Raw genomic sequence first — 19,952 nt, forward strand, 5'->3', positions numbered from 1 at the left:
CAAAAGTGGTGAACTGCCGAATTTGGTATTCTCCGATGAGAAAACATTCGTTGTCCGGCAGATTGTAAACAAACAAAACGATCGTGTTTACTTGCTAAAGAGGTCAGCTGAAAATGTGCACCTTCGGTTGGCCACCAGGACTTAAGCGGTGGCAATGGTGATGGTGTGGCCCGCAATAACAGCCGAAGGTCGCTCTCTGCTCGTATTAATCGACCGTGGCAACAGAATAAATGCCGAATATTATCGCAAAAATATTCTGGAGGGTGTATTAAAGCCTTGAGTACCCAAACATTTTGGCGGTACACACGATACATTCCAACAGGTCTCAGCAAAGCAAGGTTGACACTAAAAAATACCAAATTGTCGATCGCCTCAAGTAAGCGCTTCGCCGGGAAAGGGTCAAAGTACCGCGGTTCAACATTCGGGCAGTGTGTGACGGTTTCATTGGCCATAAATCGTGCCAAAGGTGACCAATTCGAACCAATCTAAACTTATTATAAAATTTGATGTGATATTCGACATTTGTTGCTTTCATTCAATAAAATTTAAAAAAGTGTAAAAATTATGGCGTTTTATTTTATTGCAGTTTTTTTATCTCACCCTGTATGTATCAGATACTCCTCAAATTTCACACATCATAATATTTTTGCAAACACAAGATCTAATATGAAGGACGGATTGAACAGATCACTACTTCTGTAATCATTCCCACAACTGGACAAAATTTTGAATAAACATGAAGCTCATAAAATGCGAATTAAGCATCTGATTCTATTCAATTTTTACTCGTCCCGAGATATAGTCCAAATGTGGCAAATCAGACTTAGGTCAGATACGAAATGGACAATACTGGCCCACTCTCTCAGTACCTCCCCCATAAAGGGTCAACGGTTTGAATAACCATAATGCAAGTCAAAATATATTTGAATAAACGGGAATAGGCTGAGGGTATACATCTGCCTTTCAACCCGACTGATACTTTTTGACATGTTCAATGGGTTATCTAGTTATAGGAGACCTTTAAGCAAGTTTTTTATTTATAGAATTCTTCCAAAATATATTCAATCCACATTAGACCTCAGAAAAATGTCTCCCAAATATATAAACCAACCAAATCTGCTCTAATTGTCTATCCGCCCAGCCATAGAGCTTTATTTTGTTGCAGAGTGTAATACGACCCGCCAACTGATTATATTTTTCCATTGAATTGTATAAATCTATCCGTGTTTGCCCTTCAAAGGTAATTCATGGGAAATTAAAATCCAAAACAAACCAAAAAAAAAAACCCTTCAACAAAACATTTATCTTCATTTGTGCTGGCAATTTTCTTGCAGCTAAATTGTACCTCCCTCTTTGTGATGTAAATTCCTTGTGAAATGGAAGTCATCCAGCGATACCATCTTTGGCTCTGCACCACGAAACACCATTCCAGGCTTGCAATACCGCCACTGCAAATTGCCACCAGCACCATTCGATGCCCAGCCATTGGAGCGGCATTCTCGTAAATCAGATTGTTTTTGGTTAGTCAAGGACCTAAATGGGTAGGCTCTAAACAAATTATATGTGTTGAACAAACGAATTAATAAACAATTGCCAGCCGAACCTGTGGCACAAGAACCTCATTTGGCTGCGCCAAGTAGCCATGGTCTTGTCTGTTCGCTGGTTATTTATGTTGTCGGTTTGTGTTACCAGCATTGCTAACGTTGTAATGGGCCTTATAATTTGTTTGTCTTTATGTGTCCATGCGAATGGAAATAAAATATCTTTGTTTGGAGGGTTTACAAGATGCAGATCAAATTACAATGCAGTGGCGTTGGAGTTACGCTCCTTGGTAGGAGTTGGATTTCTCAAATTTCAGGAGTTTTAATGTTTTGTAGGGAAATCATAATTCCACTCGAAGGTGGTACAAAGCTACGCCCCGTAAACTAAGCCATGTTGTGATTACCGCGACAAAACCTATGTCGAGTTGGTGTTGTCTTGATTGAAGGCATGCGTGAGTGCGTGTCCAGGCAATAGGAATGTATTGGAATTTGGCTTGGGGAATTAAAGGGGAAACGTATATACTCCTTTGGATACAGTTCACAATACATACAACTGCCTTTGCCATTCATCACGCAATATTTCCAGAGGTAAATGCCAATTTATTTTAACTGGTTTAGTGGTTTCTAAGAACAGCGTAGAAATCTAAATTATAGCTCATTACAAAACTGACTTAGTTACCAGTCCAAAAATAAACACTAATGTTAACATTGTCTCCAATTAGTTAGTTAGTTGCCACCCAGAAAACTTGACTTAAATTATATAAATCATATGAAATAGTGGTAATAACGATGGACGATGATAACAATCTTGCAGAAATGTTGCGAATATGGTAGATTATGTAGATAAGTTAGGGGTCGACTACAGACTTTATGCTAATAAAAGGGCAGAAAGTTTTCTCATTGGAGACCAATGGATGGGAAAATAAAGAATTATTCTCTTAAATAAGTAAAAATAATTTTCTTTTCATGGAAGTTAAAAAAATATTGTCATTATAGAACAACATCTTATATCTTATATTCTTATATCAATGCGGAAGGACGCCTCGTAGAAACTAAAAAAATCCAATAAAATACCAAAAGATAATGAAAACTAGAAAGTCCCCATAAAAAGAAGCCTGTATGAAATACTATTAAGGGTTAGGGCTTTAAAGACACATAGTTTTGCTTACTAAAGTGGCATTGAAGTTCTTCTAGGTTTGAAGTTCTGAAGAAAGATGTCCACCAGCAAGGCCTCCAGATACTACAGTGGGGGAATCTTGAGGCCTTCTAATGCATGAATAGGAATTTCACTTACTAGACAAGCAAAAGGTTATCTCATAGAAGATCTTCCTACAAGACAGCAGAATGTATATGCATCGCAAAGACGGTCAGCTTCAATTATAGCGAACAATAGTTTTTTTTCATGAAGGACAAGAGGATTCTCTCAGGTCTTTATATGACAAAAATGAGTTCTTCTTAAAAATAAAACTACAATATGTTCTTGAGGCCTACAAGTTCATCTTTTCATAGAGACCTCTCATAGAATGCCAGATCATACTTCCATAAGAACGTAGTAAGTTTATTGGAAATTAGTAGGTCTTCTCGGACTTTTCATAGAAGACACGAAAATTTTCACGTAGAAGATACGAAGGTCTTCTCATAGAAGACAAGAAGGTCTTATCATAGAAAACCAGGAAGTCTCCCAATAGAAGAAAATATGGTCTTCTCACAAAAATGCGGAATCTTCTCGAAGAAGGCCGGAAGTTTTTCTTTTCAAAGGAGTACATTAGGTTTTCTCATAGAGGATAGGAGGTCTTCTCATAGTGGACCAGAAGGTCTTCTCATAAATGACCTGAAGGTCTTCTCATAGAGGACGAGCAGGTCTTCTCATAGAAGATTAGAAGGCCATATCATAGAAGATCAGAACATCTTCTCATACAGGACCAGAAGGGGTTCATATAGATGATCTCATAGATGATCAGAAGTTTTTCTTATAAAAGACCAGAAGGTGTTCTCATAGATGACCAGAAGGTTTTCTTATAAAAGACCAGAAGATCTTCTCAAACAGGACCAGAAGGTCTTCCTATAGATGACCAGAAGGTTTTCTTATAAAAGACCAGAAGTTCTTCTCATAGAAGACCAGAAGATCTTCCCATAGAGGACCAGAAGGTCTTCCTATAGATGACCAAAAGGTCTTCTCATAGAAGACCAGAAGGCCTTCTCATAGAAGACCAGAAGTGTTTCTCATAGAAGACCAGAAAGCCTTCTCATAGAAGACCATAAGGTCTTCTCATAGAAGACCAGAAACTCTTCTCATAGAAGACCAGAAGCTCTTCTCATAGAAGACCAGAAGCTCTTCTCATAGAAGACCAGAAGCTCTTCTCATAAAAGACCAGAAGCTCTTCTCATAGAAGACCAGAAGGTCTTCTCATAGAAGACCATAAGCTCTTCTCATAGAAGACCAGAAACTCATAGAAGATCGGAAAGGGGGTCTTATAGAAAAACAGAAGGTCTTATCATAGAAAACCAGGAAGTCTCCCAATAGAAGAAAATATGGTCTTCTCACAAAAATGCTGAATCTTCTCGAAGGAGGTCAGACTCTAACACGAGTACATTAGGTTTTCTCATAGAGGACAGAAGGTCTTCTCATAGTGGACCAGAAGGTCTTCTCATAGGGGACCAGAAGGTCTTCTCATAGAGGACAAAAAGGTCTTCCAATAGAAGAAAAAATGGTCTTCTTACAAAAAACAGAATCTTCTCATAGAAGACCAGAAGCTCTTCTTCTCAAAGGAGGACATTAGGTCTTCTCACCAGAAGGTCTTCTCATAGAGGACCAGAAGGTCTCCTCATAGTGGAGAAGAAGGTTTTCTCATAAAGGACCAGCAGGTCTTATCATAGAGAACCAGAAGATTTCTCATAGAGGACCAGAAGGTCTTCTCATAGAGGACAGAAGGTGTTCCCTTAGAGGATTAGCTGGTCTCATCATTGAGAACCAAAAGTTCTTCTCATAGAGGACCAGAAGATCTTCCCATAGAGGACCAGAAGGTCTTCCTATAGATGACCAGAAGGTCTTCTCATAGAGAAGCAGAAGGTCTTCTCATAGAGGATCAAAAGGTCTTCTCATAGAGGACCAGAAGGTCTTCTCGTAGAGGACCAGAAGATCTTCTCATACCGGACCAGAATGTCTTCCTATAGATGACCAGAGGTTTTCTTATAAAAGACCACAAGGTTTTCTTATAAAAGACCAGAAGGCCTTCTCATAGAAGACCACAAGGGTTTCTTATAAAAGACCAGAAGACCTTCTCATAGAAGACCAGAAGCTCTTCTCATAGAAGGCCAGAAGGTCTTCTCATAGAAGACCACAAGGTCTTCTCACAGAAGGCCAGAAGGGTTCTCATAAAAGACGTTTTCTAGTAGAAAACGCGATATTCCCATCTTATAGAATACAAATATATATTTTCTTATAAGAGAAAACAAGGTGACAAGAAGCTATTCCCGTATAGAAGAATGTAAAGTCTCCTTGTAGATGAAAAGATGGTCTACTCATATAATTATGTTCATTCTCAAAAGACTTAATATTGGTTTCTCTAGACCAGACGATGGTCTCTTCATAAAAGAGCAGATTATCTGCTTCTATCAAAACTTATTCCCAATAATGGCAATATGGTCTTATCTATTTTTGGATAAGGAGTAGACTTTCGAGCACTTTGCTCTCATCCACGTTTGACTGAGATTTGGAAAATTACGGTAAAATTCTTTTGAGGACAAAAATCGACGACAACGCGGATGAACGAAATGTTATCAAAATATGTCAATTTATCATGCCAACAGCTTTAAATAGAATTTCATTAATCTCCCGTACGTTTTTATTTTTTTATTTTCGTTTCCTTCATTTTGCATACACTGAACTTCATCAACTTTATTTTGGCGTTGTCGCCGTTGCTTCTAATCGATTTCTATCATTTACTTCAGTTATCCGTTCATTTACATGTCGTCCCACCAAAAGGTGGTATCCCACAATACCCCTCCGCTCCCTTCAAACACTTCTATAATTTCTGATCATTTGTCTTCATAAATAATGCATTTGCAACGACGGTGAACGATATGCTGTGATAAAGTTTTAGCGCATATCATTCCGTTCCGTTTAGTTCGGTTTAGTCAAAGTCAAAGTTATCTGGGTACAGCAGACAGAATAGGACACATTTATCTGCGTCTTCATGCCTTCCCTGCCGACTGTATTTCTTTAACGGCTGTTCACGGATGCAAATGTTACCTTGACACTTCATGGCGGTGGAGGTGGTGGTGGTGACACGCTTAAAATCATCAATTTTCACAGTAGCAGCAACTATGGAGATCTATGTATCTATCTACCTATCTATCTGTAGCATTCTTTTAAAGCAATTTGCATGTATTGCCGTGGGATGTCATTCCATCTATCTGTGTATGTGTATGTATACATTTTTTCATTGTCACTTCTAGCAGGTGAATTTGTAATGGATGAAAATTAAGTTAGATGTACGAATATGGATGTTCTGAAATAGAAAATATTGCTACACATTCCCGAGTAAGGAATTTAATAGGTGTTGCAACCATAGTTCTGGGTATTCTTTATTAACATCGATGTGGTTGACAAAAATATGCGATAGGGGAAAATTGGGTAAAATATGAAAACGGGAATGTAGATTAAGATACGAAAGTGCTACTTCTTAACGATAAAGATAAAAATAAGTGTGAAGGAATATATGAAAATTTCCCATATGGCTGTGCATGGGAAATTCCAATCCTATAATTTTTAAATATTTATTTGTGGCTTGTTCAGGTATGTCAAATCATCTCTAAAACCGCATCTTCGAATTTGCCATCCTTTTAGTCCTATACCAGATTTCGAAATCGATTTATTAAATACAAATTATTATACCCTCTTAAGACATATACGTCCGTTTGTCTGAATGGCCAGGAAGTCTAAATAAGCGAGCTCAAAAGCAAAGGTCGATTAGTTGAAGCCCTGGGAGTCGATAGGGATCAATGAGTCAATATAGACGAGCTAAATGCTATGGAGTTTATATAAACGGGCCGAAGGTTTCGGAGGCTATATAGCCAAGATGAAAGTAAATATAGTCGTTATAGGCGAGCTGTAGGTTAGGAAACCTATATAGGCAAGCTGAAAGCCAGGGAACCCATATAGGCGAGCTGAAGCCTAGGGAACCTATATAGGCGAGCTGAAGGCTAGGGAGACTATATGGGCGAGCTGAAGGCTGGAAGACTATATAGGCGAGCTAAGGGTAGAAATACTATATAGGCGAGCTGAGGGCTACAAATACTATATAGGCGAGCTGAAGGCTAGAAATACTATATAGGCCAGCTGAAGGCTAGAAAGACTATATAGGCCAGCTGAAGGCTAGAAAGACATTATAGGCGAGCTAAAGGCTTGGGAGTCATTATTATATAGGCAAGCTGAAGACTAGGGAGTCTATATAGGCGAGTAGTAGGCTAGGGAGACTATATAGACGACATGAAAGCTAGGGAGACTCTATAGACGAGCTGAAGGCTAGGGAGTCTATATAGGCGAACTGAAAGACAAGCTGAAGTCTAGGGAGTCTATATGGGCGAGCTGAAGGCTAGAAGACTATATAGGCGAGCTGAAAACTAGGGAACCTGTATAGGCGAGCTGAAGGCTAGGGAACCCATATAGGCGAGCTGAGGGCTACAAATTCTATATGGGCGAGCTGAAGGCTAGAAAGACTATATAGGCCAGCTGAAGGCTAGAAAGACATTATAGGCGAGTTAAGGCTTCGGAGTCATTATATAAGTAAGCTGAAGTCTAGGGAGTCTATATAGGCGACTAGTAGGCTAGGGAGACTATATAGACGACATGAAAGCTAGGGAGACTCTATAGACGAGCTGAAGGCTAGGGAGTCTATATAGGCGAACTGAAAGCTAGGGAGTCTATATAGACAAGCTGAAGGCTAGGGAGTCTTATAGACGAGCTGAATGCTAGGGAGTCTATATAGACAAGCTGAAGGCTAGGGAGTCTATATGGGCGAGCTGAAGGCTAGAAGACTATATAGACGAGCTGAAGGCTAGAAGACTATATAGGCGAGCTGAAAACTAGGGAACCTGTATAGGCGAGCTAAAGGCTAGGGAACCTATATAGGCGAGCTGAGGGCTACAAATACTATATGGGCGAGCTGAAGGCTAGGAAGACTATATAGGCCAGCTGAAGGCTAGAAAGACATTATAGGCGAGTTAAGGCTGGGGAGTCATTATATAGGTAAGCTGAAGTCTAGGGAGACTCTATAGACGAGCTGAAGGCTAGGGAGTCTATATAGGCGAACTGAAAGCTAGGGAGTCTATATAGACAAGCTGAAGGCTAGGGAGTCTTATAGACGAGCTGAATGCTAGGGAGTCTATATAGACAAGCTGAAGGCTAGGGAGTCTATATGGGCGAGCTGAAGGCTAGAAGACTATATAGACGAGCTGAAGGCTAGAAGACTATATAGGCGAGCTGAAAACTAGGGAACCTGTATAGGCGAGCTAAAGGCTAGGGAACCCATATAGGCGAGCTGAGGGCTACAAATACTATAAAGGCGAGCTGAAGGCTAGGAAGACTATATAGGCCAGCTGAAGGCTAGAAAGACATTATAGGCGAGCTAAAGACTGGGGAGTCATTATATAGGCAAGCTGAAGACTAGGGAGTCCATATAGGCGAAATGAAAGCTAGGGAGTCTATATAGACAAGCTGAAGGCTAGGGAGTCTATATAGACGAGCTGAAGGCTAGGGGGTCTATATAGAAGAGCTGAAAGCTAGGGAGCCGAAGACAAGTGAGTCAGACGAGCTGTACAGGGTGAGATAAAAAAAAAACGGAAACAAAGTCAAACGCCATGATTTTTATTAAATTTCATTGAATGGAAGCAAAAAATGTCGGAAATAACATTAAATTTTAGAATAAGTTTAGAATTGTACGAATTGGTCACCTTTGGCAGGTATTATGGCCTTCAATGAAACCGTCACATGTTGCCCTGCGGTATTTTGGCCCATTCCCGGAGAAGCGCTTTCATGAGATGATCGACACTTTGGTATTTTTTAGTGCCAACCTTGCTTTCCAAAATACTCCAGACACAAAAGTCCAACGGACTGGTATTTGGCGCTGGAATTAAGCGAGGAACCTCATTTTGTAACCATTCTTAGGTGGTGCGTGCTGAGTGGTGCTGAGTCCTGTTGGAATGTCCAAAATATTTGCATCCTCAAGGCTTTAAAACACCCTTCAGTATGTTTTCGCGATAATATTCGGCATTCATTCTGATGCCACGGCAGATTAATACGAGTGGAGAGCGACCATCGGCAGTTATGGTGGCCCACACCATCACCATGGTCGGCGCTTGAGTTCTGGTGGCCAACCGAAGGTGCACATTTTCAGCTGAGCTCTTTGGCAAGTAAACACGATCATTTTGTTTGTTTACAAACTGCTTGGCAACGAATGTTTTCTCATCGGAGAAAACTAAATTCGGCAGTTCACCACTTTCGGACAAGCGAAGTAACTCTCTAGCTCTTTTGAGCTTATTTTCTTTCTGTTGCGGTGTAAGTTCAGGCACTTTTTGGAATTTCAATGGCCTTACCCCTAGTTCTTTAACTAGGTTGCAGTATGGAAATATTCTAAAATGCAGTTACTCCCCCATTATTTGAAAATAAAAAATGTCTTCCAACAACTGACTACCTATCGAACAATTTAATTAAAATCGATTGAAATCAATTAAATAGTTCGGGAATGATATCTCCAAATAAAAAAGGCCACCAACATTTCCGATTGCGATTTCATTTTAACCTAGAATATTTATTTATTGCAAAGTGACAGATTTTTAGCAATGACTTATGGAACAATTAATTTAAAAGCATTTCTACGCAATGCCAAAAAACAACAACTACCGAACGAAACAATAAACAATATTGGCGAACAACTACCATTCATTTATTAAATATAAATTAAAAATTGCGGCAGTATTACTTGTTGTCGGTGTAGCTGTTAGCGTGTGTACGTGTCTGTGTTAGCATGGATTTTTTTTTCTTCTTAGAAAACACCAGCAATTTCAAGATTCCATAAACGAAAAAAATCGGACCAAAATAAAAACAAAAATTAGCGAAAAAATCCAAACAAACAACATTCACAAATAGAATGAAAATGAAAATTGTGCAGCAATTGCATTACTTACGGTCACACGTACAGATGTGTGAGTGTGTATTTGTAAGTATGTGAGTGTATTTGGTGCAATTTTCATATCACAGAAAAGTTTGTAGGAAGCCTTTCAAGTTAATTGTTTTTATTTTTGCCAAGCTTATGCGGCTGTGACAAACAACAGAGAAAAAATAAATACAGAACGATTACAGAACTATAGTAAAACGTTGAATTGATCGAATGGTTGGCTACAATGACAGATATCCTCAGCAAAAACCATTGATTTTGATTTGAATATTTTTACACACAATCCACGCAATGAAAACAAGGCTGTATGTAAATATAAATGTATGCTAGCATTTAGGATAAATTTTTCCTTGAATAATCACTGACCATAATTTCGTCCATAAACACAGTTCCAACTTATTTGACAAACTAATTATGCCCTGTTAATTCCAATAGCGCAAGTTATAAATATGAAAGAATTTAATTGTAAAAAAGTATTTTTTTCCGCAAACTCAAGTTGTATAAGTATGTAGACATATTTTCGTGAATGTGTGTGTGTGTGCGCGTGAGTGTGAGTGTGATTGCAACTGTTTATGTGTACAAATAACATGTAAACTTTCAATTGGCCTGATTGCCACTTCAAATTGCAACGTTAAAGAACGTAAAATGTTTAAAATCATCATGCGAATGAACCCTACTGTTGTTGGCATCGGCCAACTATGGATGTATAGGTGGTGGTGCCCAGGAAACAAAGCGATATATTTTTGGTTTAAACGACCTAAATGCTATATAGATTTTATGGAAGAAGCAGTTGAAAGTGCTGGTTGTAAGGTAGCATATAAAGACTAGCTGAATGTCGGGGAGTTAATATATAAGATTTGAGACAAGGAAGTCTATATAGACAAGCTGTAGGCCAGAGACTCTTTAGAAAGGTCTTGAATGTAAGGGAGTTGATGTAAGCCGAAAAGACGAGTCTAAATAGACGAGCTGAATGCCATGACGTCTACATCGAAGAGCTGAAGGGCAGGGCGCCGACATAGACGAGCTGAGGCCAGGAGTCTAAATATATGATCTGAGGCCTGGGAGTCTACATTCATGAGCTCACATGCTGAAATTCTAGAAATTCTTCTTTAGACGAGTTGAAGGTTTACGGAGTCTCAATGGACGAGTAGAAAAGCCACGGATTCTCTATAGACGAGCTGAAGCCCCATAGAGTCTCTGTAGACGATCTGAAGGCTCATGGAGCCTATACAGACGAGTTGAAGGGTCAAGGAGTTTCTATACAGGGTGAGATGAAAAAAACTGCAACCAACTTCAGACTGCTGTCATTTCTAAGCCACTCGTCCGAAAGCTGTTGAAATTATTCCAGTGACAGCTCATTATATTGTTTACAAGCGTACAAAAGCATTTTGGTGAGAATTTTCCAGAACAAAAGTTATTCTTGATGGAATTCAAGCGTGTGATTTCTTTATATTTGGCTGGAAAACCACAAGTGGCCATCGTTAGAGCACTCCTGCGTTTAAATATGAATAAATCTTTTGTGTCTCGTACCATCGCTCATTACCGTGATACTGGTAGCGTATCTCGACTTCATGGAAGTGAACGGAAATGGTTCGAAAAGTAAAGAAGTGACTTGATCGAAACCCGCGTCGCAGTGGCCGAAAAATGGTTCGTGACCTGAACATATCGCAATATTCCATTCGGCAAATATTAAAAAATGAGCTCGGGGTAAAGCCATGGCAATTCCAAAAAGTGCAAGAACTTAGAAAACATTAGTTGTCCAGCAGTTTGTAAATAAACAAAATGATCGTGCCAAAGAGGTCAGCAGGAAATGTGCACCTTCGATTGGCCACCTGAACTCAAGCGCCGGCCATGGTGATGGTGTGGGCCGCCATAACAGCCGATGGTCGGTCTCCGCTCGTATTAACCGGCCGTGGCATCATAATAAATGCTAAATATTATCGCGAAAATATTCTGGAGGGTGTATTAAAGCCTTGCGCACGCAACCATTTTGGCCGCAGACCTTGGACATTCCAACACTCAGCATGCGCCACCCAAGAATGGTTACAAAATGAGCTTCCTCGCTTCATTTTCAGCGCACAATGGCCACCTAAATCTCTGGATACCAATCCGTTGGACTATTGTGTTTGGAGCATTTTGGAATGCAAGGTTCGCACTATAAAATACCAAAGTATTATGATGAATGGGGCAAAATACCGCAGAGCAACATTCGGGCAGCGTGTGTTTCATTGGCTGTTTGAAGGCCATAATTCGTGCCAAAGGTGACCAATTCGAATAAATCTAAACTTATTCTAAAATTTAATGCTACAGGGTTGCCCATATTCGACGGACCCATCTGGCAACACCATAACTTTTGACAGAGATGTCACATCGCTTAATGACATACCGCATTTGAAGCGTCAGTCCAAGCAGATTTTTACCATGAACCAATACACGCCACGCGAGCGCTCTGAAATAGTTGAAATTTACAAGAAGTCAATTGTGAAAACTCAACGTGCTTTTAAAACATTAAAAAATGTGAGAAGTGCGCCTTCTAAGAACACCATTAAAGTTTATACGGAAAATTTTCGACTGTAAGGCTCTTTCTAATCCGAAGAGGCCAAGGCGATCGGCCGAGAATATCGCTGCCGTACGAGCCAGTGTTGAGAGGTCCCCAAGAACATTCCAAAAACGCCGTTCTCAGCAGTTGGGCATGGCTCGGTCCACTTTACAACGGATTATTCGCATTGATTTGCCGTTCCCGTAAAAATTTAATTGACGCAAAGAATGTTGCCTGCGGACAAGCCTCGTCGATTGGAATGGGGCCAAAGGGCCCAAAGGTCCGTCGAATATGGGCAACCCTGTATTTATGACATATTTGGCTTTCATTAAATAAAATTAAAAATATGTAGTGCAGTATGCAGTTTTTTTATCTCACCCTGTAGACGAGCTGAAGTTCTACGGCGTCTCTATAGTCGAGCTGAAGTCCCACGGAGTCTGTATAGACGAGCTGAAGGGTCGCGAATGTGAATTGGAGTAATTTTTCTCAAACTTTTCAAATGAGAGGAAATTCTCCAATTTGGTGGAGTCGTTATCTTCAGGGTAACGTCATTTTCCTCTGCCCATAATATTCGCTTTGCTGGGTTACTGCAATTTTGTGCAATATCTGCCCTAGCACTCCTGCGCCCAACAACCTCTCCCCCATAGCCATTGCATGACTACCGTTTGCCTTTGTGTTACTTCTTGTTGTGGCCTTTTGTTTCCTTTTATGTCCTTGTTGTTATACAATTATTGTTTACACGCACACACTCACACACACAGTCACTGGCACTTCCATCTTTGCCCTTACATGCCATTTTAAGTTTTACAGGCCACTGAATCCATTTTCGGTACGCTTTAGTGTGGTGACGTTTATATGCGTTGCATGTATGTGTGTGTGTGTGTGTGTAACAAACGCAAATAAACACCAACAATGCAAAATAATAAAAACAAAAAAATAAAATAAAAATGAAACAACAAATTGACCATCGCTATAACTACGAATGTTTATGTGGTTGTGCGCGCATGTAAGCAAAGTTTTGCAACAAAAAACAAAACTTACTGTTCTGGATTTAAATGTGAGAACAGAAATATTTTTTGAAAATGGAGGTGTGCTAACTACGGCCTTGGGAGAAAAGAAACGTAATTTTTGAAGTCTACAGACTGAAGTAACTGACTAGAACGACTATTATATCAAACTTGGTTTGAACATATGGTATGATGGGGTTCAATCATACCTATTGTTGGTTGAAATTTAAAATTGCACATAATATTAGAATGTGGACCAGAAACATGCACTTATTTTAAAAATAAAATATATTTTGTAAACATTTGTCAAAAATTTTAACATACACCGCCGTTGTGTGGGTGGGTATGTAAAACGTAAATAATGTTAAATATTTTTCAACAAGTTGTGTCGCGTAATATTTTCATTCATTGGCCACTACCTGTCGTCACTGATAACTCCCGCTAGCTTTTGGAAAAAAGTAAGGCACATACATTTATTCGACAAAACCATCGAACCATCGAAAGCACTTCAATTGTGTTGCATGGCATTGTTGTAAATTGTTGTGTATACATATGAACATATATAAATAATAACAATACTATATTGGATATATCACATCATAAAAATAAAAAAAAAAAAAAAAAAAAATATATATATATATATATATATATATATATATATATATATATATATATATATATATATATATATATATATATGCCACAAAAATGCCACAAAAATAAATAAATAAATTTATCATTATTTATGGAATATTTCTAATTGTTAAAAAATTTGTTACTTTAAATTTTCAGCTTTTATTAATTGTTGTATGAAAACTACAGCAATATATAGTCAATTTCCGGTAGCTTAAAACTCATATATAATTAGGAAGCCGACTCAATTCCAAAACGTAGACATTTCTCTTTTATTTACATGACGATATTAAATCCATCTTTTAGAATGCAAAGCTTTTTTGGATCATTTCAATTTGTGTCCCCAGACTTCTGGCTGTAGGGGATACATACCTTCTGTAGTGCGATTCTTTAACTCATTTTATGAGACACCGGTAAAATTCGGTAAAAATAAAATACTTATAACTTTGCTTATTAAAGAAAATTGTCGACCAAAATAAAGAAGTCGTTAAGTTCTACCCATGCCAACTGCCCTGTCATTTTTGATTTATACTTTTTTATAAAAATGTTGTGGACGGCTACATGGAACCTACATCATAAAATTAACAAGATCGCAAAGGCCATAGTCGGGCGGACCCGACCATTTGATACCCTATAACACTAAAATTTGCCGTAAAGTATGAAACCCTTTTTGAACAGAATATAGATTCCCCAAAGAAACATCCCCGACAAAACATATATTTAAAACATTTTCGACATCATAAAAAATGTTGAAATAATCGCTCCTTTTTTCGAATAACCATCATAGATCTGGAACCAATATTTACCAAAAATATATGATCTGTAGAAAAGTCCTGCAAGAGTTTTTTCATGGCTTTTGACCTAAACCACGAGATCATGTACATTTTCGTAGCATTCGCTTTATATTTACGCTCCATCTCGTGGTAATAGGTATTCAAACAGTATCTGAAAATTTAGATTCCTCTATATGATGTACTGTATCACCAATATTTGGCTGTATTCGTCAAGGAAATCAGTATTAATTTATAGGTCAGCCTTTCATGTGCAAGGTGAGATAAAAAACTATATTAATTTTATTGAATGTAAGCAAAAATGTCGGAAATGACATCAAATTTTATAATAAGTTTAGATTTTTTCGAATCGGTCAACTTTGGCACAAATTATATTACGGCCAATGAAACCGTCATACGCTGCCCGAATGTTGCTCTGCGGTATTTTGGTCCATTTCCGGCGAAACGACACTTTGGTATTTTTTTAGTGCTAACCATGTTTTTCAAAATACTCCAGACACAATAGGTCAACGGTTTGGTATCCGAAGATTTTGGTGGTCAATGTGCGCTGAAAATCTCATTATGTAACCATTCTTAGGTGGCGCGTGCTGAGTGCGATGGTGCTAAGAATGTCCTGTTGGAATGTCCAAGATCTGCGTGCTCAATTCTTTAATACACCCTCCAGAATATTTTCGCGATAATGATGCCACGGTCGATTAACACGAGCGGAGAGCGACCATCGGCTGATATGGCGGCCAATCACCTTAGTCGGCGCATTTTGGTGAGAATTTTGCAGAAAAAAAATATTCATGATGGAATTCAAGCGTGATAGTGTGATTTCTTTATATTTGGCTGGAATACCAAAAGTGGCTACTGTTAGAGCACTCCAGCATTTAAATGTGAATAAATCTTTTGTGTCTCGTACCATCGCTCGTTACCGTGATAATGGGAGCGTAGCCCGACGTCAAAGAAGTGGTCGGAAGAAAACAACAACATCAGCAAAAATTGTTCGAAAAGTAAAGAAGCGACTTGATCGAAACCCGCGTCGCAGTGGCCGAAAAATGGCTCGTGAGCTGAACAACATATTGCAATATTCCATTCGGCAAATATTGAAAAATGAGCTCAGGGTAAGCCATTGAAATTCCGGAAAGTGCAAGAACTTAATCCGCAAGAGAAAGAAAATAGACCCAAAAGAGATAAGGAGTTGCTTCGCTTGGCCGAATGTGGTGAACTGCCTAATTTGGTTTTCTCCGTCTCCGATGAGAAGACATTCATTGACCAGCAGTTTGTAAACAAACATAATGATCGTGTTTACTTACCAAAGAGGTCAGCTGAAATGTGCACCTTCGGTTGGCCAACAGAACTCAAATAAAATTAAAAAAATGTAAAAATTATGGCGTTTGACTTTGTTGCAGTTTTTTATCTCACCCTGAAGAAATACCTCATCTAAATTTTATAGAGATCGGTACAAATTTGCATATAGCTCCCATATATATCTTTACCCGATTTCAAATTTATTGTGCCTAAAAAGTGTAATATGAGCTCAAACAGGTTGGATTTTTATTGATATCGACTATCGGACACGAATGTCTCCCTCAAAATTTAGCAGAATACGTTTGAATCCTGATATATATTAGTTCATTTCGGCTTTAAATTTTAACTGATTTGAATTCATAATACGCATTCAAACGCGGTCATAGTTAGTTTGTTTAATTCTTATAAATTGCCCATAAAAAGGTTTTTTTTTTGTTATATGTAGCGATATATGCAAAGTGGTTTTGGGAATCATAAAGTCTGTCCAAGCCGAATTTGGTCTGTTTTTACTGGGTTTTGCATATATTTTTCTATAAAGGGGCTTAAAAAAATATAGACCAATATTTACAATTCTTTGTGTTAAGGCTGTTGATACCGAATGGGATATAAAATACCACAAGCATTTTAATACTTTAGTTGTAGGGTATTTTTTTGGACGAATAACTTTCACCTCAATTTTCCTTAAACGTGTCCTAAAGTGAATTCTTTGCGGCTGTCAGCCAAAGTTTAAAAATGTTCAACATTTAAAAATTTCCATTTCATTTATTTGTCTTATTGTTGTCATCATTATTGTTTATGAATGCCAAAAGTATTTGGCTTGCAGTTAAAGCAACGTTTTTTGTTTTTTGGTTTAATTTAAAGCAAAAAACGTATATATTGTATTGATTTTGTTCGCATTTCTGTTTTTTGCCCATTGGCTTCACAGGTTTGTTTTTCATTTTATCACGAAAAATGCCATTTAATTAATATAAAATTGTTATGGCCTCTGGCCGTAAAAAACCAGCAAATAAATCGAAATATATAACAATACATTCCAGTTTATGCCAAATAAATTAAATTATTATTGTCTTTCTTTGAAATGGGAACGGAAGTACAAAAACAAACCGAAGTTTTAGATTTTTAGCATTATTTATGTTACAAAGCGTTTTCGAGTTAAGTTTTTGTTCGTCCTACGGCATTACTACATTTTTGACGTGCTTATTAATTCATTTCAACTGTTTGCAACTCTTTGGATATAATTAATTTATAATAAACTAGCTGAACCCGGTGCTCTACGCCATCCCCATACAATACAATCTATATATATTCAAGAAAGTTGTGTTAGTTACTACGCTTATAACTCAAGAACCGCTAATCTGATTCAGAAAAATTCGTAATTGTTTCTTGGCAGAATAGGATGAAGTCCAAAAACAAAAATGTGAAATTTGAAAATGTTAATTTTGACTTTGGAAACGTACAATCGTAATGTTTTATATGGCATGATTTTTTCCATTTTGACTTATTATTTTCGAATGTATATTTGTGGTTTTTATACTTGTAGTTTGTAGTTTTATATTTGTAGTTTGTCATCCCATTTATAACACCTCGCAATATGCATTTTAGACCCCACAAAGTATATATATTCATATCAGCATAAAATTCTATGTCGATTTAGCTATGTATGTCGGTCGTCCATCTGCGGAAATCACTCTAGCTTCCGAAAGAAATGAAGTAGGTTGATAAAATTTTATTCAAATCTGTATTATGTCTGCAGGATCATGTAGGCCCACATTTTGGTATAGCCCCCATATAATAGTACCTCGACATTATTCACCGGAAATGTTTCAAATTTGGTATTTCAAGTTCGTAATGGGTACTATAGCTTATGACAGAAAATTGTCTGTGCAGGTGAACGTCTTCGTATAGCCCCATATAACGGCACTTCCCGATATTCGGTATTTTGATGATTTTAGCGACATTATTCGCCGGAATTGTTTCAAATTTGGTAATTGAAGTACGTAATGGATACTACAGCCTGTGACAGAAAATTGTCTGTGCAGCTCCACGTCTTTGTATAGCCCCAATATAACGGTATCTCCATATATTCTGAATTTTGATGATTTTAGCTACATTATTCATAGATTTTTTATTCAAGTTTCGCATTTGAATATTGTAATGGTTTATGACAAAAATTGCCTATGTTGCCTATGCAGGTCCACGTCGTCGTATAGACCCTAATATAACGCTACATTCGGTATTTTTAAGATATTAACAGACTTTTAACGGATTTTATTGTTTTGAAAATGGCCAAAATCGTTCCAAATGGTGGAGGGTATTCAAATATCGGCCCGACCGAACTTATAGCTTTTTATACAAAATAAAGAATTATTTTTTTGGCATATTTTTTTTTTAATTTAGCATACTATATTGAAGCGTATATTTGTTTTGTTTTAAATTCTGAATGCAAATATTAAAAATGAAATTAGTGCGCAATACGATGTTAAATTACGATCTATAATGTATAACATTAAAAATCTAGCTTCCAAATCCAGGAACTACATCGTGCTTCAAAATAAAAAAAAAAAAATGACCGACTTCTTTCAGATTTCAAGTATATTTTACATTTTGACAATATTTTTTATACTAAATTCGACAAACGTTGGCAACTTGAGAAGAAACCATCCTTGCAAAAAATGATCGCGTTTTGGTATAACCATGATTTAAGCTATTTTCGGGGTCTTGGACATTTTTTTCATTTTTTTGCACTTATTTTTCATCTTGGTTTCTAAGGGGAAGGAAAACTTGTTCGTATAAAATTTTAAATTTTCAGAGTAGGGCCCATCATGACGCCATTTATCAATTGATTTGGCTAAACATTGTATTTAGGCTATTCTCGGGTAGAGAACCATTTTACATATAATAGTCCACATATGCATTTATTTAAATATAGCCCTCACATTTGGGTACCCCAAGTCCACTTTCTCAACAAATGTGTGGTAAGAAAAGACAATTTTGTATTCTATTTAATTTTAACCGCCAAGAGAATATTGCTTGGGAACGTAGATTTGGGATGTACGTCTATATGAAATAAACTCCGAAACATGAGAAAGCTATGAATATTAGAAATTAACACGAGACCGAACATTACTTCAATCGTCATTGAATTATACCAACGCACAATTTAACCGACAAAAAAAAAAAATTAATTCCCATCTTACGGTAATGAGTGTAAAAGAGAAATTATCTTTGACTATTCTGAAATCATTCTGCCCTTAATTTTGAGCTGAACAAAACTATATACCACGCAGAACAGTATTCTAAATGTTGGAAATGCAAATTTTAAAATACAGCTCATTTGAATAAAAAATGTTGCTAAGCTCTTTACAATACCAAGTTATAATATCAAGTTAAAGCCTATGACTAAAAAATGAGATCAAGCTATACAAAATATCTAACACCGACGGTAGGTGAACATCTATTATAATTTTTGCCATGAATATTTATTTCTATTTAGAAATTACTATGGAGACATTACTTATTATAAAAACATTGTAATTTATAGTATAGTGCTTCATATGCACTGAAAACTAAAAGTACGGGTCGGAACGCATTCCGTGCCAGCTAATATTAAATTGTATTTGGGGTAAACTGTGGTAATAGAAAAAGTACATATAATGGGGCCAAAATTTGTAATACAATTAGTCTCAAAGTTTGGGATCATTTTGAAATGGAAGTTTGTGGTGATTTTGTTTTTGGACTACTGTTTGCATAGACTTCTGAAATTTTGGTTTTGAATTCTATGTCTCTTGGGTCGAAATCCGGAAATTATTGGTCCATTTATTTGGCCATATTCTCACAAAAGATCGTCTTCGGACCATGTTTCCGATTTGGAGCAATGTTTTTTGTTTGTCAAACATATTTCAATAGGCATATTATAAGGGACGTCCTGGTCAAGAATCGTGATTATTTAATTTTTTTTGCCGACAATCTTG

At 37.4% G+C, this 19,952-nt stretch overlaps 1 protein-coding gene across 1 annotated transcript in view; it reads right to left on the bottom strand.

The window, feature by feature from the left end:
* The window catches only part of LOC101899868 (serine-rich adhesin for platelets), a 236,121-nt gene that overhangs the window by 80,236 nt on the left and 135,933 nt on the right, over window positions 1-19,952 (bottom strand). The gene's annotated exons all lie outside the window — the stretch shown is intronic.

This window comes from Musca domestica, unplaced genomic scaffold, assembly GCF_030504385.1.
Source record: "Musca domestica strain aabys unplaced genomic scaffold, Musca_domestica.polishedcontigs.V.1.1 49, whole genome shotgun sequence".
NCBI classification, from domain to species: Eukaryota; Metazoa; Arthropoda; class Insecta; order Diptera; family Muscidae; genus Musca; species Musca domestica.